At 41.8% G+C, this 19,441-nt stretch overlaps 1 protein-coding gene across 4 annotated transcripts in view; it reads right to left on the bottom strand.

Moving 5' to 3' along the window:
* The window catches only part of CLSTN1 (calsyntenin 1), a 90,882-nt gene that overhangs the window by 54,640 nt on the left and 16,801 nt on the right, over nt 1–19,441 (bottom strand). The gene's annotated exons all lie outside the window — the stretch shown is intronic.

The raw sequence follows: 19,441 nt of genomic DNA on the forward strand, positions 1-19,441 counted from the left end.
ATATCTAGGATACACATCTATGACTTTAGGATATGATTAGTTTTTTTTTTGTTGTGATGGTAGATTTTGATCATTAGAAATTGTCACGGATTTAAATAACAAGATTAAAAGAATACAACGGTCAACTTCAGTGTTAAGTATAAACTTGTGTCTCCTAGCACAACTGAAGTCTGTGGGCTAAAGACAGGTTGGGCCCTTACCCAGGTCACACAGGACCCGGCAGGTTGGCTCCGGAGCTTGCAGGCTAACTCTGAGGCTATTGTAGCCTTGATGGCAATCCAGTACCACAAACAGTTCCCTTCAGATTTATTCACCTACAAGTTGGGAAAACCTAGTGGCGTAGTGGTTACGTGCTACAGCTGCTAACCAAGAGGTCGGCAATTCAAATCTGCCACGCACTCCTTGGAAACTCTATCAGGTAGTTCTACTCTGTCCTATAGGGTCGCTATGAGTTGGAATCGACTTGACAGCAGTGGGTTTGTTTTTTGTTTTTTTAATTAAAATCAGTTTCTAAAACTGAATTTTATATGCCTGGTAAATCCCAGATGACGTTACATGTATCGTTTGCAGATTGAATTTTTAACCTTGGTCCATCAAAAGATAGGGTCACAATGAGTCGGAATAACTGGACACCAACAGGTTTGGGTTTGTTTTGTTTTGTTTTGGCCTCTAGGTGGCAATAAGCACCTTTCATTGCATGCTCCAAGCTACCAGGCTTCGATTAAGAACCTAAATCTTTATCCCTGTGGTGCAGTGGTTAACTGCTTCCCTGCTAAGCAAAAGGTCAGTGGTTCGAACTCACAGCTGCTCCATGGGAGAAAGATGTGGCAGTCTGCCTCCGTAAAGATTACAGCCTTGGAAACCTATGGGGTAGTTCTATTCTGTCCTATAGGGTGACTATGAGTTGGAATTGACACCACAGCAATGGGTTTGGTTTGGGTTACTAAAGGAGAAGAATGTAATCCGTGTTACCTGGCCCTTTGCTAAAAGATGATACTCATTGAGTGTTTTAAACTATACAAGCTTAAAATATCAAGTTGACTATGTTTTTTCTCAAGAAAAAAAAAAATGGAATCAGTAAAATATTCATATAGGTCCAAAACCAAAATATAAGAAGGTATATAATCTCATGGACTCTCTAAGTCCTCTCCTGGCCATAAAGTCTTATACTGGAATAAGACATTCCTGGCCTTTCAAACCAACTTAATGCCAAGAATTCTTTTAGCTTCAAATAGCTACTAACTTTTAGTTTGTTCTGACAAATGATAAGGCACGCTGCAAGGCACTGGGCTGTTGGGAGCTCAAGTCACAACCTATCAGAGAACACAAACATATCAACAACTGTCTACATTCCAAATGAATTTCCTGCATCAAAGGTTTGTATCTTACTCCTGACTCATGTCCATCGTGGGCTGGAGGGGGACTGGCTCACTGGAGTCACACAGGGACCAGATTGACAGAGCAGCCATTCCTCATGCCAAAGACAAAGAGTGAGAGCATTTCCCAGTGAGCAATGCCATCCACTCAGAAGGGACACCAGTCACTCTGGATCATAACTCACTGGCCAGAACTGTCACCCGGCCCCACTCAAATTCAACGGGAGGGGAAGCACAATTCTACCATGTGTCTGGAAGAGAGGTCCGGAAGTATATGAGAACAGCTCTAGGGACCACCAGAAGTACCGCATGAGGGTGTTCTTAGAAGGGTAACTGAGGTTTTCTTGAGCGTGACGAAGTACTTTAAACAGAATAAAAACAAGACATAAAGTACAAAGGTATAAAAGTAACACTTCTGCAAGAAACCAAAAGAGATTTACATAAGTGGAAAAACGTACCTTGCTCATGGATAGGAAGACTTAACATTACAAAAATGTCTATTCTACCAAAAGTGATCTATACATTTAATGCAATTCCAATCCAAATCCCAATGACATTCTTTAATGAGATGGAGAAACAAATCACCAACTTCATATGGAAGGGAAAGAGGCCCCGGATAAATAAGGCATTACTGAAAAAGAAGAACAAAGTGGGAGGCCTTACTTTATCTGATTTTAGAACCTATTATACCGCCACAGTAGTCAAAACAGCCTGGTACTGGTACAACAGATACATAGACCAATGGAACAGAATTGAGAATTCAGACATAAATCCATCCACATATGAGCAGCTGATATTTGACAAAGGCACCAAAACAGTTAAATGCGGAAAAGGCAGTCTTTTTAACAAATGGTACTGACGTAATTGGATATCCATCTGCAAAAAAATGAAACAAGACCCATACCTCACTCCACGCACAGAAACGAGCTCATAATGGATCAAAGACCTAAATATAAAATCTAAAACGATAAAGATCATGGAGAGAAAAATAGGGACGTTAGGAGCCCTAATACATGGCACAAACAGTATACAAAACATTATTAAGAATGCAGAAGAAAAACTAGATAACTGAGAGCTCCTAAAAATCAAACACCTATGCTCATCCAAAGACTTCACCAAGAGAGTAAAAAGACTACCTACAGACTGGGAAAAAGTTTTTAGCCATGACATTTCCGGTCAGCATCTGATCTCTAAAATCTATGTGATGCTGCAAAAACTCAACTACAAAAAGACAAATAAGCCTATTAAAAAATGGGCAAAAGATATGAATAGACATTTGACTGAAAAAGACATTCAGGTAGCTAACAGATACATGAGGAAATGTTCACGATCATTAGCCATTAGATAAATGCAGATCAAAATTACAATGAGATTTCATCTCACTCCAAGGCTGGCATTAATCCAAAAAACACAAAATAATAAATGTTGGAGAGGCTGTGCAGAGAATGAAACACTTACACACTGCTGGTGGGAATGTAAAATGGTACAACCACTTTGGAAACCGATCTGGCGTTCCTTAAAAAGCTAGAAATAGAACTACCATACGATCCAGCAATCCCATTCCTCGGAATATATCCTAGAGAAACAAGAGCCTTTACACAAACAGATATATGCACACCCATGTTTATTGCAGCACTGTTTACAACAGCAAAAAGATGGAAGCAACCATGGTGCCCATCAACAAATGAATGAATAAATAAATTATGGTATATTCACACAGTGGAATACTACACATTGATAAAGAACCGTGAAGAATCTGTGAAACCTTTCATAACATGGAAGAACCTGGAAGGCATTATGCTCAGTAAAATTAGTCAGTTGCAAAAGGAAAATATTGTACAAGACCACTATTATAAGGACTTGAGAAATAGTTTAAACTGAGAAGAAAACATTCTTTTGTGGTTACAGGAGGTGAGAGGGTGGGAGGGTGGGAAAGGGGTATTCACTAACTAGTTGGTAGATAAGAACTACTTTAGGTGAAGGGAAAGACAACACACAATACAGGGGAGGTCTGCACAACTGTACTAAACCAAAAGCAAAGAAGTTTCCTGAATAAACTGAATGCTTCAAAGGCCAGTGTAACAGGGGCAGGGGTTTGGGGACCATGATTTCAGGGGACATCTAAGTCAATTGGCATAATAAAATCTATTAAGAAAACATTCTGCATCCCACTTTGAAGCGTGGCGTCTGGGGTCTTAAACGTTAGCAAGCAGCCATCTAAGATGCATCAATTGGTCTCAACCCACCTGGATCAAAGGAGAAGAACACCAAGGACACAAGGTAATTACGAGCCCAAGAGACAGAAAGGGCCACATGAAGGAAAGACTACATCACCCTGAGAGCAGAATAACTAGATGGTGCCTGGCTACAACCGATGACTGCTCTGACAGGGAACACAACAGAGAACCTCTGAGGAAGCAGCAGAGCAGTGGGATGCAGACCTCAAATTGTCATAAAAAGACAAGACTTAATGGTCTGACTGAGACTGGAAGGGCCCCAGTGGTCACTGCCTCCAGACCTTCTGTTGCCCCAGGACAGGAACCATTCCCGAAGCCAACTCTTGAGACATGGATTGGACTGGACAATGGGTTGGAGAGGGATGCTGGTGAGGAGTGAGCTTCTTGGATCAGGTAGACACTTGAGAGTATGTTGGCATCTCCTGCCTGGAGGGGAGATGAGAGGGTGGAGGGGGTTAGAAGCTAGCGAAACGGACACAAAAAGAGAGAGTGGAGGGAGAGAACAGGCTGTTTCATTAGAGAGAGAGTAATTGGGAGTGTGTAGCAAGGTGTATATAAGTTTTTATGTGAGAGACTGACTTGATTTGTAAACTTTCACTTAAAGCACGGTAAAAATTATTTAAAAAAAAAAAAAGCATATGGCCCATTCTGGGACTAGCAAGACCACGATTTATTGCTGCAAAGGTATAAGGAGGTACAGCTGGAAAGGGGGCCTGACCTGTAACTTGGGGCACATGGTAAGCATCCCTTTTTTAAGCCACACCAAGAAGTATTCTTAATTCTGTCGAGAATGGGAAGCCGCTGCAAATTTGAAACACTTGGTGTGGTATGGCAGAAAAGGCAGGGACCCTGAAATCAGACAGAGTATACAAATGGTGCTTCTGTCTGACTGGCTTTGTGATGCAACACATCATTTAACCACCTACACCTGTTTCTGCGACTGTAACCTGGGAAACGGTCCCCACCTCACCGGCTTGTGGTGAGGACTCTAAGTAGTAGGATAAATGAAGGGCCCGCTATATGTCTGCCACACAGATGCTCAGTAAATACTGGTGATTAATTAATCATAAACAGGAGCTGTGTTTTAGAAATAACTCTGAGGGCAGAAAACCAGAGTTAAGGAGACTCAGGAGGCTTAAGGACTCATTCCCATGACGACCTTAACATCACCATCTTCCTAAATACACACCCTACAGCTAAAGGAAATCCCCACAGTTTTCAGGCTCCACTGAGACCTTATTTTATCCCTTGTATTTAGCAAAAGAAAAGAGAGAACCAGTGTTATAGCAGAGAGATACTCTCATAGTTTAAAAAAAAAAAAAAACCCTGGCACTTTAACAAAAGAGGAAACTTTTTCACTAACCAAAGTAACACAGCATGATATTTATACACACTAACTCTCCTTTGCAGCTGAGGTTACTCCTAGAAATAGTTTTGGCTAATACAGCACCAGTTTCCTCCGACTTTGTAAAACATATTTTTTTAATTATTCTAAGAATAATTTTTTTTTCTGAAGATTTCCAAAGAATTTCCAGGCAAATTTTGTGAGCACAAGTTTAAAGGCACCTTCATTACAATCCCAAATAAATTTAATTCTGAAGTGTTTGAAAAGCCTGTCTATATTAGTTATTATTTAGATCTGAGTTTCTCAACCTCAGCATTACTGATATTCTGGGCTAGGTATATTTTTTTGCTGTGGGGACTCTCCTGTGCACTGCAGGCTTAGCGGTATCTCAGGATTCTACCCAGCAGACATCAGTAGCACGCCCATTCCCCTCCCCCCCCCCAGCATTGTGACAACCAAAAATGTCTCCGGACATTGTTCAATATTCCTTGGGAGGCAACCCGCCCCCCTACTTTGGGAACCAGGCTTAGAGCCACCTCTTTAAGGAAAACTAATGTTCTCCACATCAAAACATCCAATTTTATCATTTATGTGCATTATATCAATGTAAAGCTAATTTTTAAGTAAAATTCCCATTTTAGGGTAAAATAAGTCCTTAAACAAGCAACTACTCTTTTTAATGGCTGGGTGAAACCTTTCTTGTATTTATTCACTTTTCACTTACAAGCATTTGCCTAGCATGTACTATCACATACCACACTATGCATAAGTACTGACATTTTCTGAAAAGTGAGAATGGTTATCTGCCTGGAAGGTGGGATGCTCTCACTGGAATGGGCCCCTTGGTGAAGGCATGCACTACCCAACCCCCCCACCAGGGAGAGCTGTCGCTCAGGTGTTGGCTGGTCCTCAACCAAGCTCAGAAACTGATGATTTTTCAGGCTGGCAGGAAACAAAATGAATGTAGGGGGGACATCCACAGATGAGACGGAAAAAGCAAGCAAGAGTAAGCTGCCACCGAGCCTTGGAGGCCCTTCAATGAACTCTGAATTGCACTCTAAATGCAAAGGGAAGCCACTGAGGGAACAGAAGAAGGGGAGAGGCTTGCCCTGTGTTCTCAGAAGAACCCTCTGCAGGCCACGATGAGAAAGGAGGGGTCAAGGCTGAATGAAGGCTGCAGTTTAGGAGGCTCCTACTGCAGACGGCTGATGGGGCAGCCACGCCCTCCTGGACTGAAAGCCAGGAAGGGTCAACAGGGCTGAGGAGAAGCCAGGGAACGGGTTTCTGTCTTTTTTTTCTTTTTTCCTTCTCCCTTCCTTTCCTTCTTCCCATCCATCCATCCACCTTTACTGAGCCCAAGTAGTCTTCTAGGTGCTAGGAAACACTGGTGAATCAACAGTACCACAGAGTAGATGGATGGGAAGAAGGAAAGAAAGGCGGAGGGACCATGTATGGAGGTTATGTTATATATGTTAAAATACTGGTAAAGTAATTCTTAGGGAACAATACCACACTTTGTACAAATCCAACTTTTTAAAGCTTAAAAGGAGCCTTCTAGTTATTCTTCCAAATCCCAAACAAGTTACTTTTTCTTAATGTAAATTTTATAACATATGCAAATGTAGACAGAATAATGAACCCACATACCCATCACACAACCACTAGAATTACTGTTACAGGTGGCTAATCTTGTTTGACTTATGCATTCCCGTTCCCTCCCCCAATTTCAATTATTTTGAAACAAATCCCAGACATCATGTAATTTCTTCCATAAATACTGTACCTCTCTAAAACGAGTCTTTTTAAAACCAACCATGTCATTATCACGTAAAAAATTCACAATTATTTACTATTCAAATATCCATAATACTTATCTCATTATATCAAATAATTTAATCTAATATACATTTCTGTATAGTTAAATTTGTGTTTTCCAACCTGAATTCCACGGCTATGAAAGACAAACTTAAAATCGTTGCTTACCCTTAAACAATAATTGCTTTAGGTGTTTCCACAACTTTGCCAATCATTGTTACTTTTTAATTTTGGTCAATATATATTTTAATTAACTTCTGTTTTGATCCGAAAGTTCTACTGGTTTGAGTTTATTCAAGTTTTGTATTTTCAATATCAAATACAACATGTATTCATTGTGTACCGACTGCAAGCTAGGCATGATATATGCCTGAGTTTGCTTACCATTAAGACTGGTTTTCTAAAGCAATTAGCTATGTGATTAGGCAAGATACAACCCCAATAACAATGCTGTTTTGAGAAAATAGGGTGTGATCATCACAATGTGCTTTTATAAAAATTAGAACTAAAAAAAAAAAAAAAGACTGAGTGGAGTTAATGTTTTTGCTATTACATCTGGCTTAAATATAACCAAAAATAAAAACCGAACCTATTCCCCTCAAGTCGATTCCAACTCATCGTGGCCATGCAGAACACAGTAGAACTGCCCCATAAAGTTTCCAAGGAGGGGCTGGTGGATTCGAACTGCTGATCTATTGGTTAGCAGCTGAACACTTAACCACTATGCCACCAGGGTTCCAGCTTAAATACAGCATCCTCAAATCTAAAAGATAAATAATTGAAGATTTGTTTTAAAGGGTCACTATGAGCCAGAATTGACTCAGTGGCAGTGGGTTTGGTACTGGTTTGGCATAAAGGATAAGGACCTTCTAAAGCAACATTCACAACATTTTTAGATCACAAGATCTTCTGAGAAATCTAATGAAAGCCACGAACCTCCTCCCAGGAAAACAATGCACAAACACACAACACTTGGCAGGAGATTCAGGTGCTTCAGACACCTGCAGAAACCAGTGCAGGCAAAAATCACTGTTCTAAAACACACAGTGAATGGTGATGGCTGAACAACACGGTAATCATATTTAATGTCGCCGAAATGTACACGTGAAGATTACTGAAATGACAAGTGTTTTGTTACCATCTACCACCAACACAACAAAGGTATCTAGAAAAAACATACAGTGAAGTCTCTTATTAACTGACCCTCTTCGTGCAGCACCTCAAGGTAACTAGAAATCAAGTTGTAAAACTACATTTCTTGTATGCTCATGGTACCAAAATTTTACTTCGTATCTGGTGGTCTCTAGCAGCAGTATCTTAACGGTTCACGGAGACTTTTCTGTCAGAGAAGAAATTCAAATAAGGTGCAACACTGCTGCGTTTTTTTAGAGGGCTTATAGCTAGTGACACAGATAAGCTGTAAGTAACGAGGAAGTAAATTTGAAGCTAAAATGACAGTGTATGCTTTCAGTAACGCTGAGAGGCACAAGCGATAAAGACAAAAAGATGCTTTTTACTGAGAATAAACAAACAAAAACCCTCCACGAGGGCTGCCTCCCAACATTGATTCTCTACTTAATTTTATAGATGGGCATCTTTATTACACTACCCAAGAGGTTATGTTACTTAACATTTTTTCTCCACTATTATGAGAAAGATGAAAAGGAAGATGAATGGATGGATGGGCAGAATGAAGGAATCAGGTTTTTTTTTTTTTTTTTCTTTAAAACAAGCGCCAGGTATATTCTCTTTAGGAATCTGAGCAGATTTGCCCTGTGCACGTACCACTGTTCTGAAGTGACCTGTGTCCCCCCCAAATTATGTTAAGGAGTCCTGGTGGTGCAACAGTTGAGCGCTCAGCTGCTAACCAAAGAACTGGTGGCCTGACAACCCACCTGGATCAAAGGAGAATGAAGAACACCAAGGTCACACAATAACTATGAGCCCAAGAGACAGAAAGGGCCACATGAACCAGAGACTTACATCATCCTGAGACCAGAAGAACTAGATGGTGTCTGGCCACAACCGATGACTGCCCTGACAGGGAGCACAACAGAGAACCCCTGAGGGAGCAGGAGATCAGTGGGATGCAGACCCCAAATTCTCATAAAAAGACCAGACTTAATGGTCTGACTGAGACTAGAGGAATCCCGGCGGTCATGGTCCCCAAACCTTCTGTTGGCCCAGGACAGGAACCATTCCCGAAGACAACTCATCAGACATGGAAGGGACTGGACAATGGGTAGGAGAGAGATGATGATGAAGAGTGAGCTACTTGTATCAGGTGGACACTTGAGACTGTGTTGGCATCTCCTGTCTGGAAGGGAGATGGGAGGGTAGAGAAGGTTAGAAACTGGCAAAATTGTCACGAAAGGAGAGACTGGAAGGGCTGACTCATTAGGGGGAGAGTAAGTGGGAGTAAGGAGTAAGGTGTATATAAGCTTATATGTGACAGACTGACTTGATTTGTAAACGTTCACTTAAAGCTCAATAAAAATTATTATATATTAAAAAAAAAAGAACTGGTGGTCTGAACTCACCTAGTAGCTCTGCAGGACAAAGACCTGGCAATCTTCTCCCATATAGTTTATAGCCTAGACAACCCCATGGGGCAGTTCTACTCTGTCAGGTGGAGTCACTGTGAGTCTAAATCGACTTGAAGGCACCTAACAGTAACAACACAATATGCACTGGTATCCTAAAACATAGCATTTTCTTTGTTACCTTAATGAGGTTATGTAAGTGTAAGGTGTGTCCTAAACCTAATCACTTCTGAGTTATGAAAAAGCAAATTAGCCAAAGAAGCAAGCACAAATGGGGGGAAGATAGATGCCACCTGAGGAACACCAAGGAGGGGTGTCTTCGCTCCACACACACGCAACTTGCCAAGGAGGGGATGGACACGCCCAGTGGCACCCCTACAGCTGGTCACAGGAATAGGCTCACACACGTCACCCGAACTCGGTCTGGGCACATACGCCCACAGTCATATACCGCCGCGCATTCTGTACCAGCATAAGTCAGCGCCGCATAACACAGGGGTTACAGAAGCTGAAAGAGACAAGGATCTTCCCCCAGTGTCAACCCAGACAGAGCCTTCCCCTGTAGCCAGTGCCCTGAATTCGGACTTCTGGCCTCCTCAACTGTAACAAAATAAATCTGCTTTTTAAAGCTACCTACTTGTGGTTATTTCTATTACAACAGCACCAGGAAACTAAGACAAGTCCCTACAGCACAGTATAATAACTGACCCTAAGCCAGCAAGAGCATTCAACATATTTTATTCACTATTTATCAGGAAATGTGTACCTCTTAAAGAAGTTTCCAACAATTTTTAAATGCATCTATTTAAAAGATCTAACCTTCGGTAATCCATTACCTCATTTTTCCACCGTGCAGATTTTCATAAAAGGTTATATTTACATATCCCAAAGTACCTTAATACCACATTCACAAACTCTTCTAGTCAGCAACTAAAAGCATTTCACTAGCGTGAAGTGCAGAAGTCTATTAATTTTCTAATCAAATTCTTCTTTACTCAATGTTAAGACTGTTGTTGCTTGTTCGGTGCTGTGGAATCGATTTTGACTCACAGTGATCCCAAGTGACAGAAGAGAATTTCCCAATAGGGTTTTCTAAGCTATAAGGTTTACGGGAGCAGATCACCTTCTTCTGTGGAGCTGCTGGGTGGGTTCGAACTGCCAGCTTTCCAGTTAGCAGCCAAGTGCTTGACCGTTGCGCCACCAGGGCTCCTTAATGTTAAGATTGGCCCCATAAAATTAACAATCCGGACAGTTAACTAGCAAATCTAATAGTAAAGCCTATATTCATAAACAACTATCACACATATTAACTGAGAGCCTCTCTTTAATGTCACAAATGTGATGTGGCAGCTGCTCCAGTACTGGACCCTCACGTCCAGTTGCAACACACGAAATTTCTAACTGCGAAACCTTTTGCACGACTTTTTAGAGGTCCCAAGGTGACAGGCCAGGTGGGCCGGGAAGGCAGTCCTTAAACTTCAGGAAATAAGGGGGCCCCCTCAGCTTCTTGGCTGTAACATGGGGGAAGCTCCGATGGAAGCTCTCAGGGTCACAGGATTCCTCTTGGGTCCTGGTGAGCGATACCCTCCCCCACAGCAGCACTGGAGCCGAGAGTTGTGCCCTTGGCTACAGTGTCCCTGGGAACAGAGGAAGTGCCTGGCCTGGATCCCAGAATCCCCCAGAGGTGATGTATGAAGATGGGTGCCTGGAAGAAAAGCTCCATTGTAGGCCAGCCACCCACGGGAACTTGGGGTCTCCTCTGACCAGTGTAGACCGGCGCTGGGGTCAGGTTCCAGGGGCCTATGAGTTTTCCTCAGGTGGCTGTTCATTTGTGAACACTGAATAGAATTATTTCAGAATTCAGTATCCTGACAGAGGAGATTGAACCCCCAGAGAGCAAATACACCTCAATTCACCAACTACGGCAACAGTCCCTAACCAGGGTACAAGGCTGAATCCTCTAGACATCCTTGTCAAACCACCGCCTAGCCCCACCCCGGAATGTGAGACAGGCAGCCGGGTGTGGGGCTCCAGCAGGTCTGGTTTGGAACATTTGCTAGGAGATTCTGACGCACTCCCCGACGGAGTCGGAGGCTTGTGAACAGAGGCCCATGTACTAGAGAGCACTCTCTGAGAGGAGTGCGGGTATCAGCTGACTCATCAATTTTCACTTTTACTCTCCTAGACCATTTTTTGCTGTCTGGGTGCTTTCTCCCACTTAGACAGCTACTCTGGGAGAGACGTGTCTTTGACTTTGCTCTTCTAGAATACTTAGCCCTAACTGGTACCAGCTACGGCCACTGGCCCTTGCTTTTGTTTTAGTACCAGGGCCCTCAAGTAAAAATCAGCTCATGCATGGCTATTAATTCTCCAAAGTGTAATTCAAAGAACTTCTCACAGGCATAGTAACGCATGATGTTTATCTTCAGTGTGACCACACTGCCTTTCTGTTTCTAGTTCTTCCCCCCACAGACCAGGGTTTCCTATCTATATGCCCCCTACACCCCATCAGTATAAACTTCCAGATTTTCTTGGCCTCTTCTTCAGCATCAAATCAAAAATTATCTGCTCCACAGCCATCCAAGGTGTAACAATTGGTCTCTATTTGCCTGGAGCAGCAGAGGAAGACTCAGGAATCAGAGAAGGAAGAGGAATGTTTGTCTGATTGCCTCCATGAACAACTGCCTCCTTTGCCATGAGACCAGAAGAACTGGATGGTGCCCAGCTACCGTTACTGAACAATTTGATCAAAGATTCTATGAAAGAACTTTGATCAAAAGGGGGAGAAATGTGGAAAAGAATTTCAAATTCTCACAGAATCCAGGTCTTCTGGAGTCACTGAGGCTGGATGACTCCCTCTCCAAAACTACTGCCCTGAGCTAATCTTTAAACCTTCAAGTGAAATTATCCCCTGAAGTAATCTTTAAACCTTTAACTGAAATTATTATCCCTGAAGTCATCTTTAAACCAAACAATGCTATATCAAAAACCAAACCCACTGCCATCAAGTCAATTTCAACTCATAAACGACTCTATAGGAAACCCACAGAATTTCTTAGGCTGTAATCTTTATGAAAGCAGATAGCCAGGTCTCCTCTCCCACGGAGTTGCCGGTGGGTTCGAACGACCATTCTTTTGCTTAGCAGCTGAATACTTAAATGCTGCACCACCAGAGCTCTTGAAACCAGCTTAGCTTAATTAGTAAAGAATGTCTACCTTGAGCATTGTGCTCTTTTGAATTATTATCTATATGGGGTCATTTGACAACAACAACTTGAAAGGTTAGATAAGAAGTTTAGGGGACAGTGAGTTAATGGTGACAGCCTGAAGAATATAATCAATGCCACTGAATTGTATTGTAGAAATTGTTGAATTGGTGTATGTTTTCCTGTATGTGTTCTGATGAAAAAAACATTTTTTTTAATTAAAAAAAAACTTATCTGCTCCAACTTTCCATTTCTTCACCTCCTGCTAAGACTTTAGGCCAGCTAATCTGAGAAACCAATCTGAGTTGAGTACTAATGAATGACAATGACTTAAGATACCCACATTTGCATTCTGAAAAGAACACTGCGGTTCAGTGAATTACCTAACATGGCCCTTCTGACTACAGTCTTTGTGACTCCCACACAATAATTGGGTGTGAGTGACTATGCACATAAAGTGTTTGTGACCCACCAAGGGATTGGAAAGCCTGTTAAGAATGCAAATAAGGTGCATGGAACCATTGCAGGAGTGGGACCATGCAAATAAGGTGTAAGGAACCCTAATAAGGGGGTTGGTTGGTTTTGCCATCCTGCTAGGATTAAAGAGATCCAATCCCAGAAGTGGAAAGAGGGGACCTCACTACCATCAAGAAGAAGAGCCGGGAGCAGGGCGCGTCCTTTGCACCCAGGGTCCCTGAGCTGAGAACCCCCTAGACTCAGGAGATGGAGAGAGACAGTGAGAGGCAGCAGCAGAGAAATGGCAGCAGAACCAGGAGACTGGTGTGAGATAGCACAGTGGGCTTCCTGGCCCATGGAGCAAGAGAGCTGAGTGGCTTCAGGCTGAGGATTACTGGCTGAGGCTTAACAGCGAGTGGGGTGCCTTTGGGCACTTACTGGCAGAGCTTAAGAGTTTTGTAGGGTCCTGGTGGCACAGTGCTTAAGGGCCTGGCTGCTAACCAAAAGTTTGGCAGTTCGAATCCTCTAGTTGCTCCTTAGAAACGCTACAGGGGCAGGTCTACTCGGTCCTATAGGGTCACTATGAGTCAGAATCAACTCAACAGGAATGGGTTTTTTAAGAGCTTTGTAACACTTGCCCAAGAAAGGCAGAGGCCAGGCCAAGAGCCTGAGGGACCGAGGGGCCAAGAGCCGAGAGAGGCCTACCTGTGTGCATCGCCAAGAAGCTGTCCTGACCAAAGAACTATATCCTGAGTCACTCCTGATCCTGATCTGTAGCCTGTTACTTCTTAATAAATCCCGTAACTGTAAGTATAGTCTGAGTTCTGTGTGGTCATTGCAATGAATCATCAAACCCAGCAGAGAAGTAAGCTGCTGTGGGAGGGATGGTTGGTATCAACATTGGTAAAAAGGTTAGAGGGTGGAAGTATGTCTGACCTCTACCTCATAGCAATCAGCCTTGGGCTAATAATCTTGATTCTCTCTCCTCCCCTTGGGATTGTTAACCAATGTGATAAAACACTGTCGTGTCATTTTACCAACTCCCATTATTTAATATAAAAGTAGAAACTAAGGTAAGAAATGCAGGCATCAGGCAAAATAGAGGAAAGCACTTCTTCAACAGAGTCATTTAGTGTCTCTTGGTTCATCTCTTACATGTGTCTGGCTACCTTCATCAAAAAGCCGGCCCTGGAAAATCATTCAGAATTTTTTTTTTTTTTTTATGCAGTTTGTATAGAATTAAATACATAGCACAGCAGGAACCGATCCACTGCCAAACCACTATTGTTGTTTTTGTTGTTGCTGTTGGGTGCCGTCCAGTCAGCTTCGACTCATAGCAACCATATGTACAACAGAACGAAACACTACCCGGCCCTTCACCGTCCTCACAATCGTTGCTATGTTTGAGCCCATCATTGCAGCCACCGTGTCAATCCATTTTGTTGAGGGTCTTCCTCTTTTTTGCTGACCCTCTACTTTACCAAGCATAATGTCCTTCTCCGGGGACTGGTCCCTCCTGATAACATGTCTAAAATACATGAGACAAAGTCTTGCCATCCTCGCTTCTAAGGAGCATTCTGGCTGTATTTCTTCCAAGACAGATTTGTTTGTTCTTCTGGCAGTCCATGATATATTCAACATTCTTCACCAACAACATAATTCAAAGGCATCAAATCTTCTTTGGTCTTCATTGTCCAGCTTTTGTATGAATATGAGGCGACTGAAAATACCATGGCTTGGGTCAGGTGCACCTTCGTCCTCAACATGACAAACCACTATTAGAACACTTCAAATCGACTGGTTTGTACGCATTCGTTTATCAATTAATTCTGACAACGCAAGTCAATCAGAAATCCAGTTATGCAACAAACTCCAAGCCATGATTGCCTTAAATTTCCTATTTTGTAACGTTATCAGAAAATTCAGGCCAGGTTTGCCCTTTTATTTCTTATCATTATCACATTTGTCTTGAATTAAAATAGGACAGGGCGCTGTCCTGAATGGTAACATAATAGCCCAATGGTAATTTCCTAGTTCTGTGTGTGTGCATGTGTTTTTTTTAGTCTCCTGACCTTCACATACAATGGAAAACTTCATCACATATAGTTTCAAAACAGGTCAAAAAACACTACTCAAGACCTGCTGACATTCATTATGAACGCAAAGTTCTTAGCAGTGGCTCCCCAAAGTCCCCTTGTGTCATGGATTGAATTGTGTCCCCCAAAAATATCTGTCAACTTGGCTAGGTCATGATTCCCACTATTGTATGACTGTCTACCATTCTGTCACCTGATGTGATTTCCCTATGTGTTGTAAATCCTATCACTATGATGTAATGAAATGGATTAGTGGCAGTTATATTGATGAGATCTACAAGATTACATAGTATCTTAAACCAATATCTTTTGAGACATAAAAGAGAGAAGTGAGGAGAGAGACATGGGGACCTCATACCGCAAAGAAAGCAGTGCCAGGAGCACAGCGTGTCCTTTGGACTGGAGGTTCCTGCATGGAGAAGCTCCTAGACCAAGGGAAGACTGATAACAAGATCCTTCTTCCAGAGCCAACAGAGAGAGAAAGCCTTCCCCTGGAGCTGACGCCCTGAATTTGAACTTGTAGCCTACTGGACTGTGAGAGAATAAATATCTCTTTGTTGAAGCCATCCACTTGTGGTATTTCTGTTATAGTAGCACTAGATAACTAAGACATGTCGTAAATTGACTAGAATTATCTAGTAAATCCATGATATAGCCAGAAAAAAAAATCAAGATTCTGTCCTTGAGTCCCTACTTTTGCGCCTTACTTACCTTCCTACAATACTAACAATAGCAAGATAAATGTTTTAAAGCAGAATTCTTACATTATTTAGAAAATAAATGTTAGAATGTTTTTACAATAAATGCAGAAAGTAAAATAGCTCAATCTTATTTTGTCACTGAGTCTCTCAAGAAGCACATTTATTTTTTATCAGAAAGAGCAGAATCAACACAATGATGAGAGAACTAAAACCCAAGGTTGGTGAGGACATGGAGAAAAAAGACAAGGACAAAATTCCCCTAAGTTATTTCAGGTGTTTTAAAACCCAGGGCACTGAGAAAACTTATAGACAGTACTGCTAACCTTCACTATGGGTGATCTTTAAGGGGTCTGCTAAGCATATAAATATTGGTATTTTTAAAAAGAGAAGAAGATGGATATTGTAAATTATGGATCAGGGAGCTTGACACTAGTCATGGGCAAATTCTACACTGGTTTTTGGTGCCTTTAGAGAAGGAAAAGCAATCACAAAGAGCAGGTGGCATTATTCATCAGAACAGGTTATTTAAATATTTTCTCTTCTGAGATGGTTATTGGGAAAGCTGGAAGAAAAACAGCAGCTATGATTAAGTGCCAAGCACCACGTTAAAAATTTTACTCAGTTGAGGAAAGATCAGTTCAAAGGACTAGTGGACCACATCTACCATGGCCTCCACCAGACCAAGTCCAGTAGAGCTAGATGGTGCCTGTCTACCACCGACTGCTCTGACAGGGATCACAATAGAGGGTCCCAGACAGAGCTGGAGAAAAATGAAGAACAAAATTCTAACTCACAAAAAAAGATCAGACTTACTGGCCTGACAGAGACTGGAGAAAACCTGAGAATATAGCCCCCAGACACCCTTTTGGCTCAGTAATAAAGTCACTCCCAAGGTTCACCGTTCAGTCAAAGATTAGACAGGCCCATAAAACAAAACAAGACTACAGGGGCACACCAGCCCAGGGACAAGGATGAGAAGGCAGAAGGGGACAGGAAAGCTGGTAATACAGAACCCAAGGTCAAGAAGGGAGAGTTAACGTGTTGTGGGATTGTTAACCAATGTCATAAAACAGTAAGCGTACTAACTGTTTAATGAGAAACTAGTTTCTTCTATAAACCTTCATCGAAAGTACAAAACAAAATTCCTAACAATGGGACCAATGAGCAACATTATGATAAACAGAGAAAAGATTGAAGTCGTCAAGGATTTCATTTTACTTGGATCCACAATCAACAGCCATGGAAGCAGCGGTCAAGAAATCAAAAGACGCACTGCATTGGGCAAATCTGCTGCAAAGGACCTCTTTAAAGTGTTGAAGAACAAATACGTCACCGTGAAGACTAAGGTGTGCCTGACCCAAGCCATGGTATTTTCAATCGCATCATATGCATGTGAAAGCTGGACAATGAATAAGGAAGGCCGAAGAAGAGTTGACGCCTTTGAATTGTGGTATTGGCAAAGAATATTGAATATACCGTGGACTGCGAAAGGAATGAACAAATCTGTCTTGAAAGAAGTACAGCCAGAATGCTCCTTAGAGGCAAGGATGGCAAGACTGCATCTTACATACTTTGGACATGTTGTTAGGAGGGATCAGTCCCTGGAGAAGGACATCATGCTTGGCAGAGTACAGGGTCAGCGGAAAAGAGGAAGACCCTCAATGAGGTGGATTGACACAGTGGCTGCAACAATGAGCTCAAGTATAACAACAATTGTAAGGATGGCTCAGGACCAGGCAGTGTTTTGTTCTGTTGTGCATAGGGTCACTATGAGTCGGAACCGACTCGACAGCACCTAACAACAACAACAACAATAATAAAAATTTTTACTCACTTGAAACTCTAAAAATGGTGCACTGAACTGGCAAGGCATTTTGCAAGGCCTCTCTGGATTTCCTTTGGGTTAAGACCAAGATGGTAAATGGTGAACTGGATAAGAATAAACATGGGTGGATTTACAATAGGTGTCAATGGGAAATGAACCTGTGGGAACACGGAACAAAGTCTCTGGTAACCTTTCAAAGGGCTCCATACTTGGTTGGTCTCTTCTACAGTCACTTCAAATTTGAGAGTTACACAAAGCTAGAATGAACAGCACATTTGATGGACTATGCAGTCGGAATTCAAAATTTGTCATAATTCAAAATGTCAAAATTACTTGACAGAATGGAATGGAAGGCCAAATGCAGCAAGACAGAGTGTAATGAAGATAATGAGTAGACTTTCACTGAGGATGAAAACACCAAGTTCAAAGATGAGAAGCATGGTTAAGAATCAGTATGTGGAGGGGACAGAAAGACTTGGGGTTGGGTTAAATAGAATTGGTGTGACAAAGCTGCTGAAGTGCTAAAACAGGGAGCACTTGCCCCACATCACTCTAACTCCACATTCCCATGGGGGACTCTACCAGACCTCCTGCCCTATCTGAAAGGCAATAGGCACACCTCGGAGGAAGCCAAGAAGAAAGAAATCAGGCTGGCTGGCAGAGATTTTGGAAATAAGGACACATGAAGAATATGGAAGGAACAGAGGATTCTTAGCTTTGAAATGCAAAAGGCTGGTTTGGGCAGAAGGGATGACAAGGTAACTAACTCTTTAAATCCTTTTAAAAAGTTATAAGGAACTGAGTTAATAAAACAGCAGGCACATAATGCTTACTATAAAGTGTTCTAAAACTTTACAAAATTTGTTTAATCCTCATAACGACCCTATGAAGTAGATAGTCTTATTATCTTCATTTCACAGATGAAGAAACTGAGGCACAGAGAGATGAAGTAACCCATCCAGATCACACAGCTAGTGAGTAGCAGAGCGGGGATTTGAACACAAACAGTTTAGCTCCAGAGTCCATGCTTTAACTAGTCCAGTATACCCCCACAGGGCCAAAACTTACTCTGTGAGGACCCAGTGATAGAACTAGGACAAAGAACTTTCTGACAAAGAAGGCCGCCTTCCAGAATGAAAGGAGCCACCTGATTAGACAAGTTCCAGCAGAGACTGTCTAACCATTGTCAAGAGAGAGGATTCAGACGTCAAACATTGCTCTAGATAATTTCTAAGGCTCTTGTCAACTCTGTAACTATGATTTGAGCATATTGTGTAAATTTCTCTGAGATGTTCAGATAAAAAAGCACTTCAAAACTAAAAATAAATTTTAATAAAATGTGCTTTCTTCAGAATTTTTTAAAACTCAACTCCAATTTTGCATTTATAATGTACTTTTCTGACTCAACTGCACACGAAAAGGTAGGTAACAAGTCATCCAAATTTACGTTTTCCAGATAATATTTACTACAAAAAAAAAAAGGAGTTAAAGACACTCTCTTGGACTTCTTCCCACCTTTCATTTTCTGAGCTACACAAACAGCAGAGCTACCAGCAGTAACAACTTCACTGCTGCCTCTTCTCTAAGATGGACTAACTGAGCTAAAGGATTTCTGAAGTCCTTTCCATTTCTAGAATTCTCCCTATATAATTATGAAGCTTAGATTTCCAATAGATTATCAGACTTTTTCAATATGAGGGTTAAAACAATGTTTAACATCATAATGCAATAATGTACAAATAATCAGAGATTACTGAAGTAGGAAAATGAGTTGCCAGATTTTAAAAATAAAGGACTCTGTCATAAAAGAGGAGGAAGGATTACGTGTCCTCTCAAGGGGA

Source organism: Elephas maximus, chromosome 3, assembly GCF_024166365.1.
Source record: "Elephas maximus indicus isolate mEleMax1 chromosome 3, mEleMax1 primary haplotype, whole genome shotgun sequence".
Lineage (NCBI taxonomy): Eukaryota > Metazoa > Chordata > Mammalia > Proboscidea > Elephantidae > Elephas > Elephas maximus.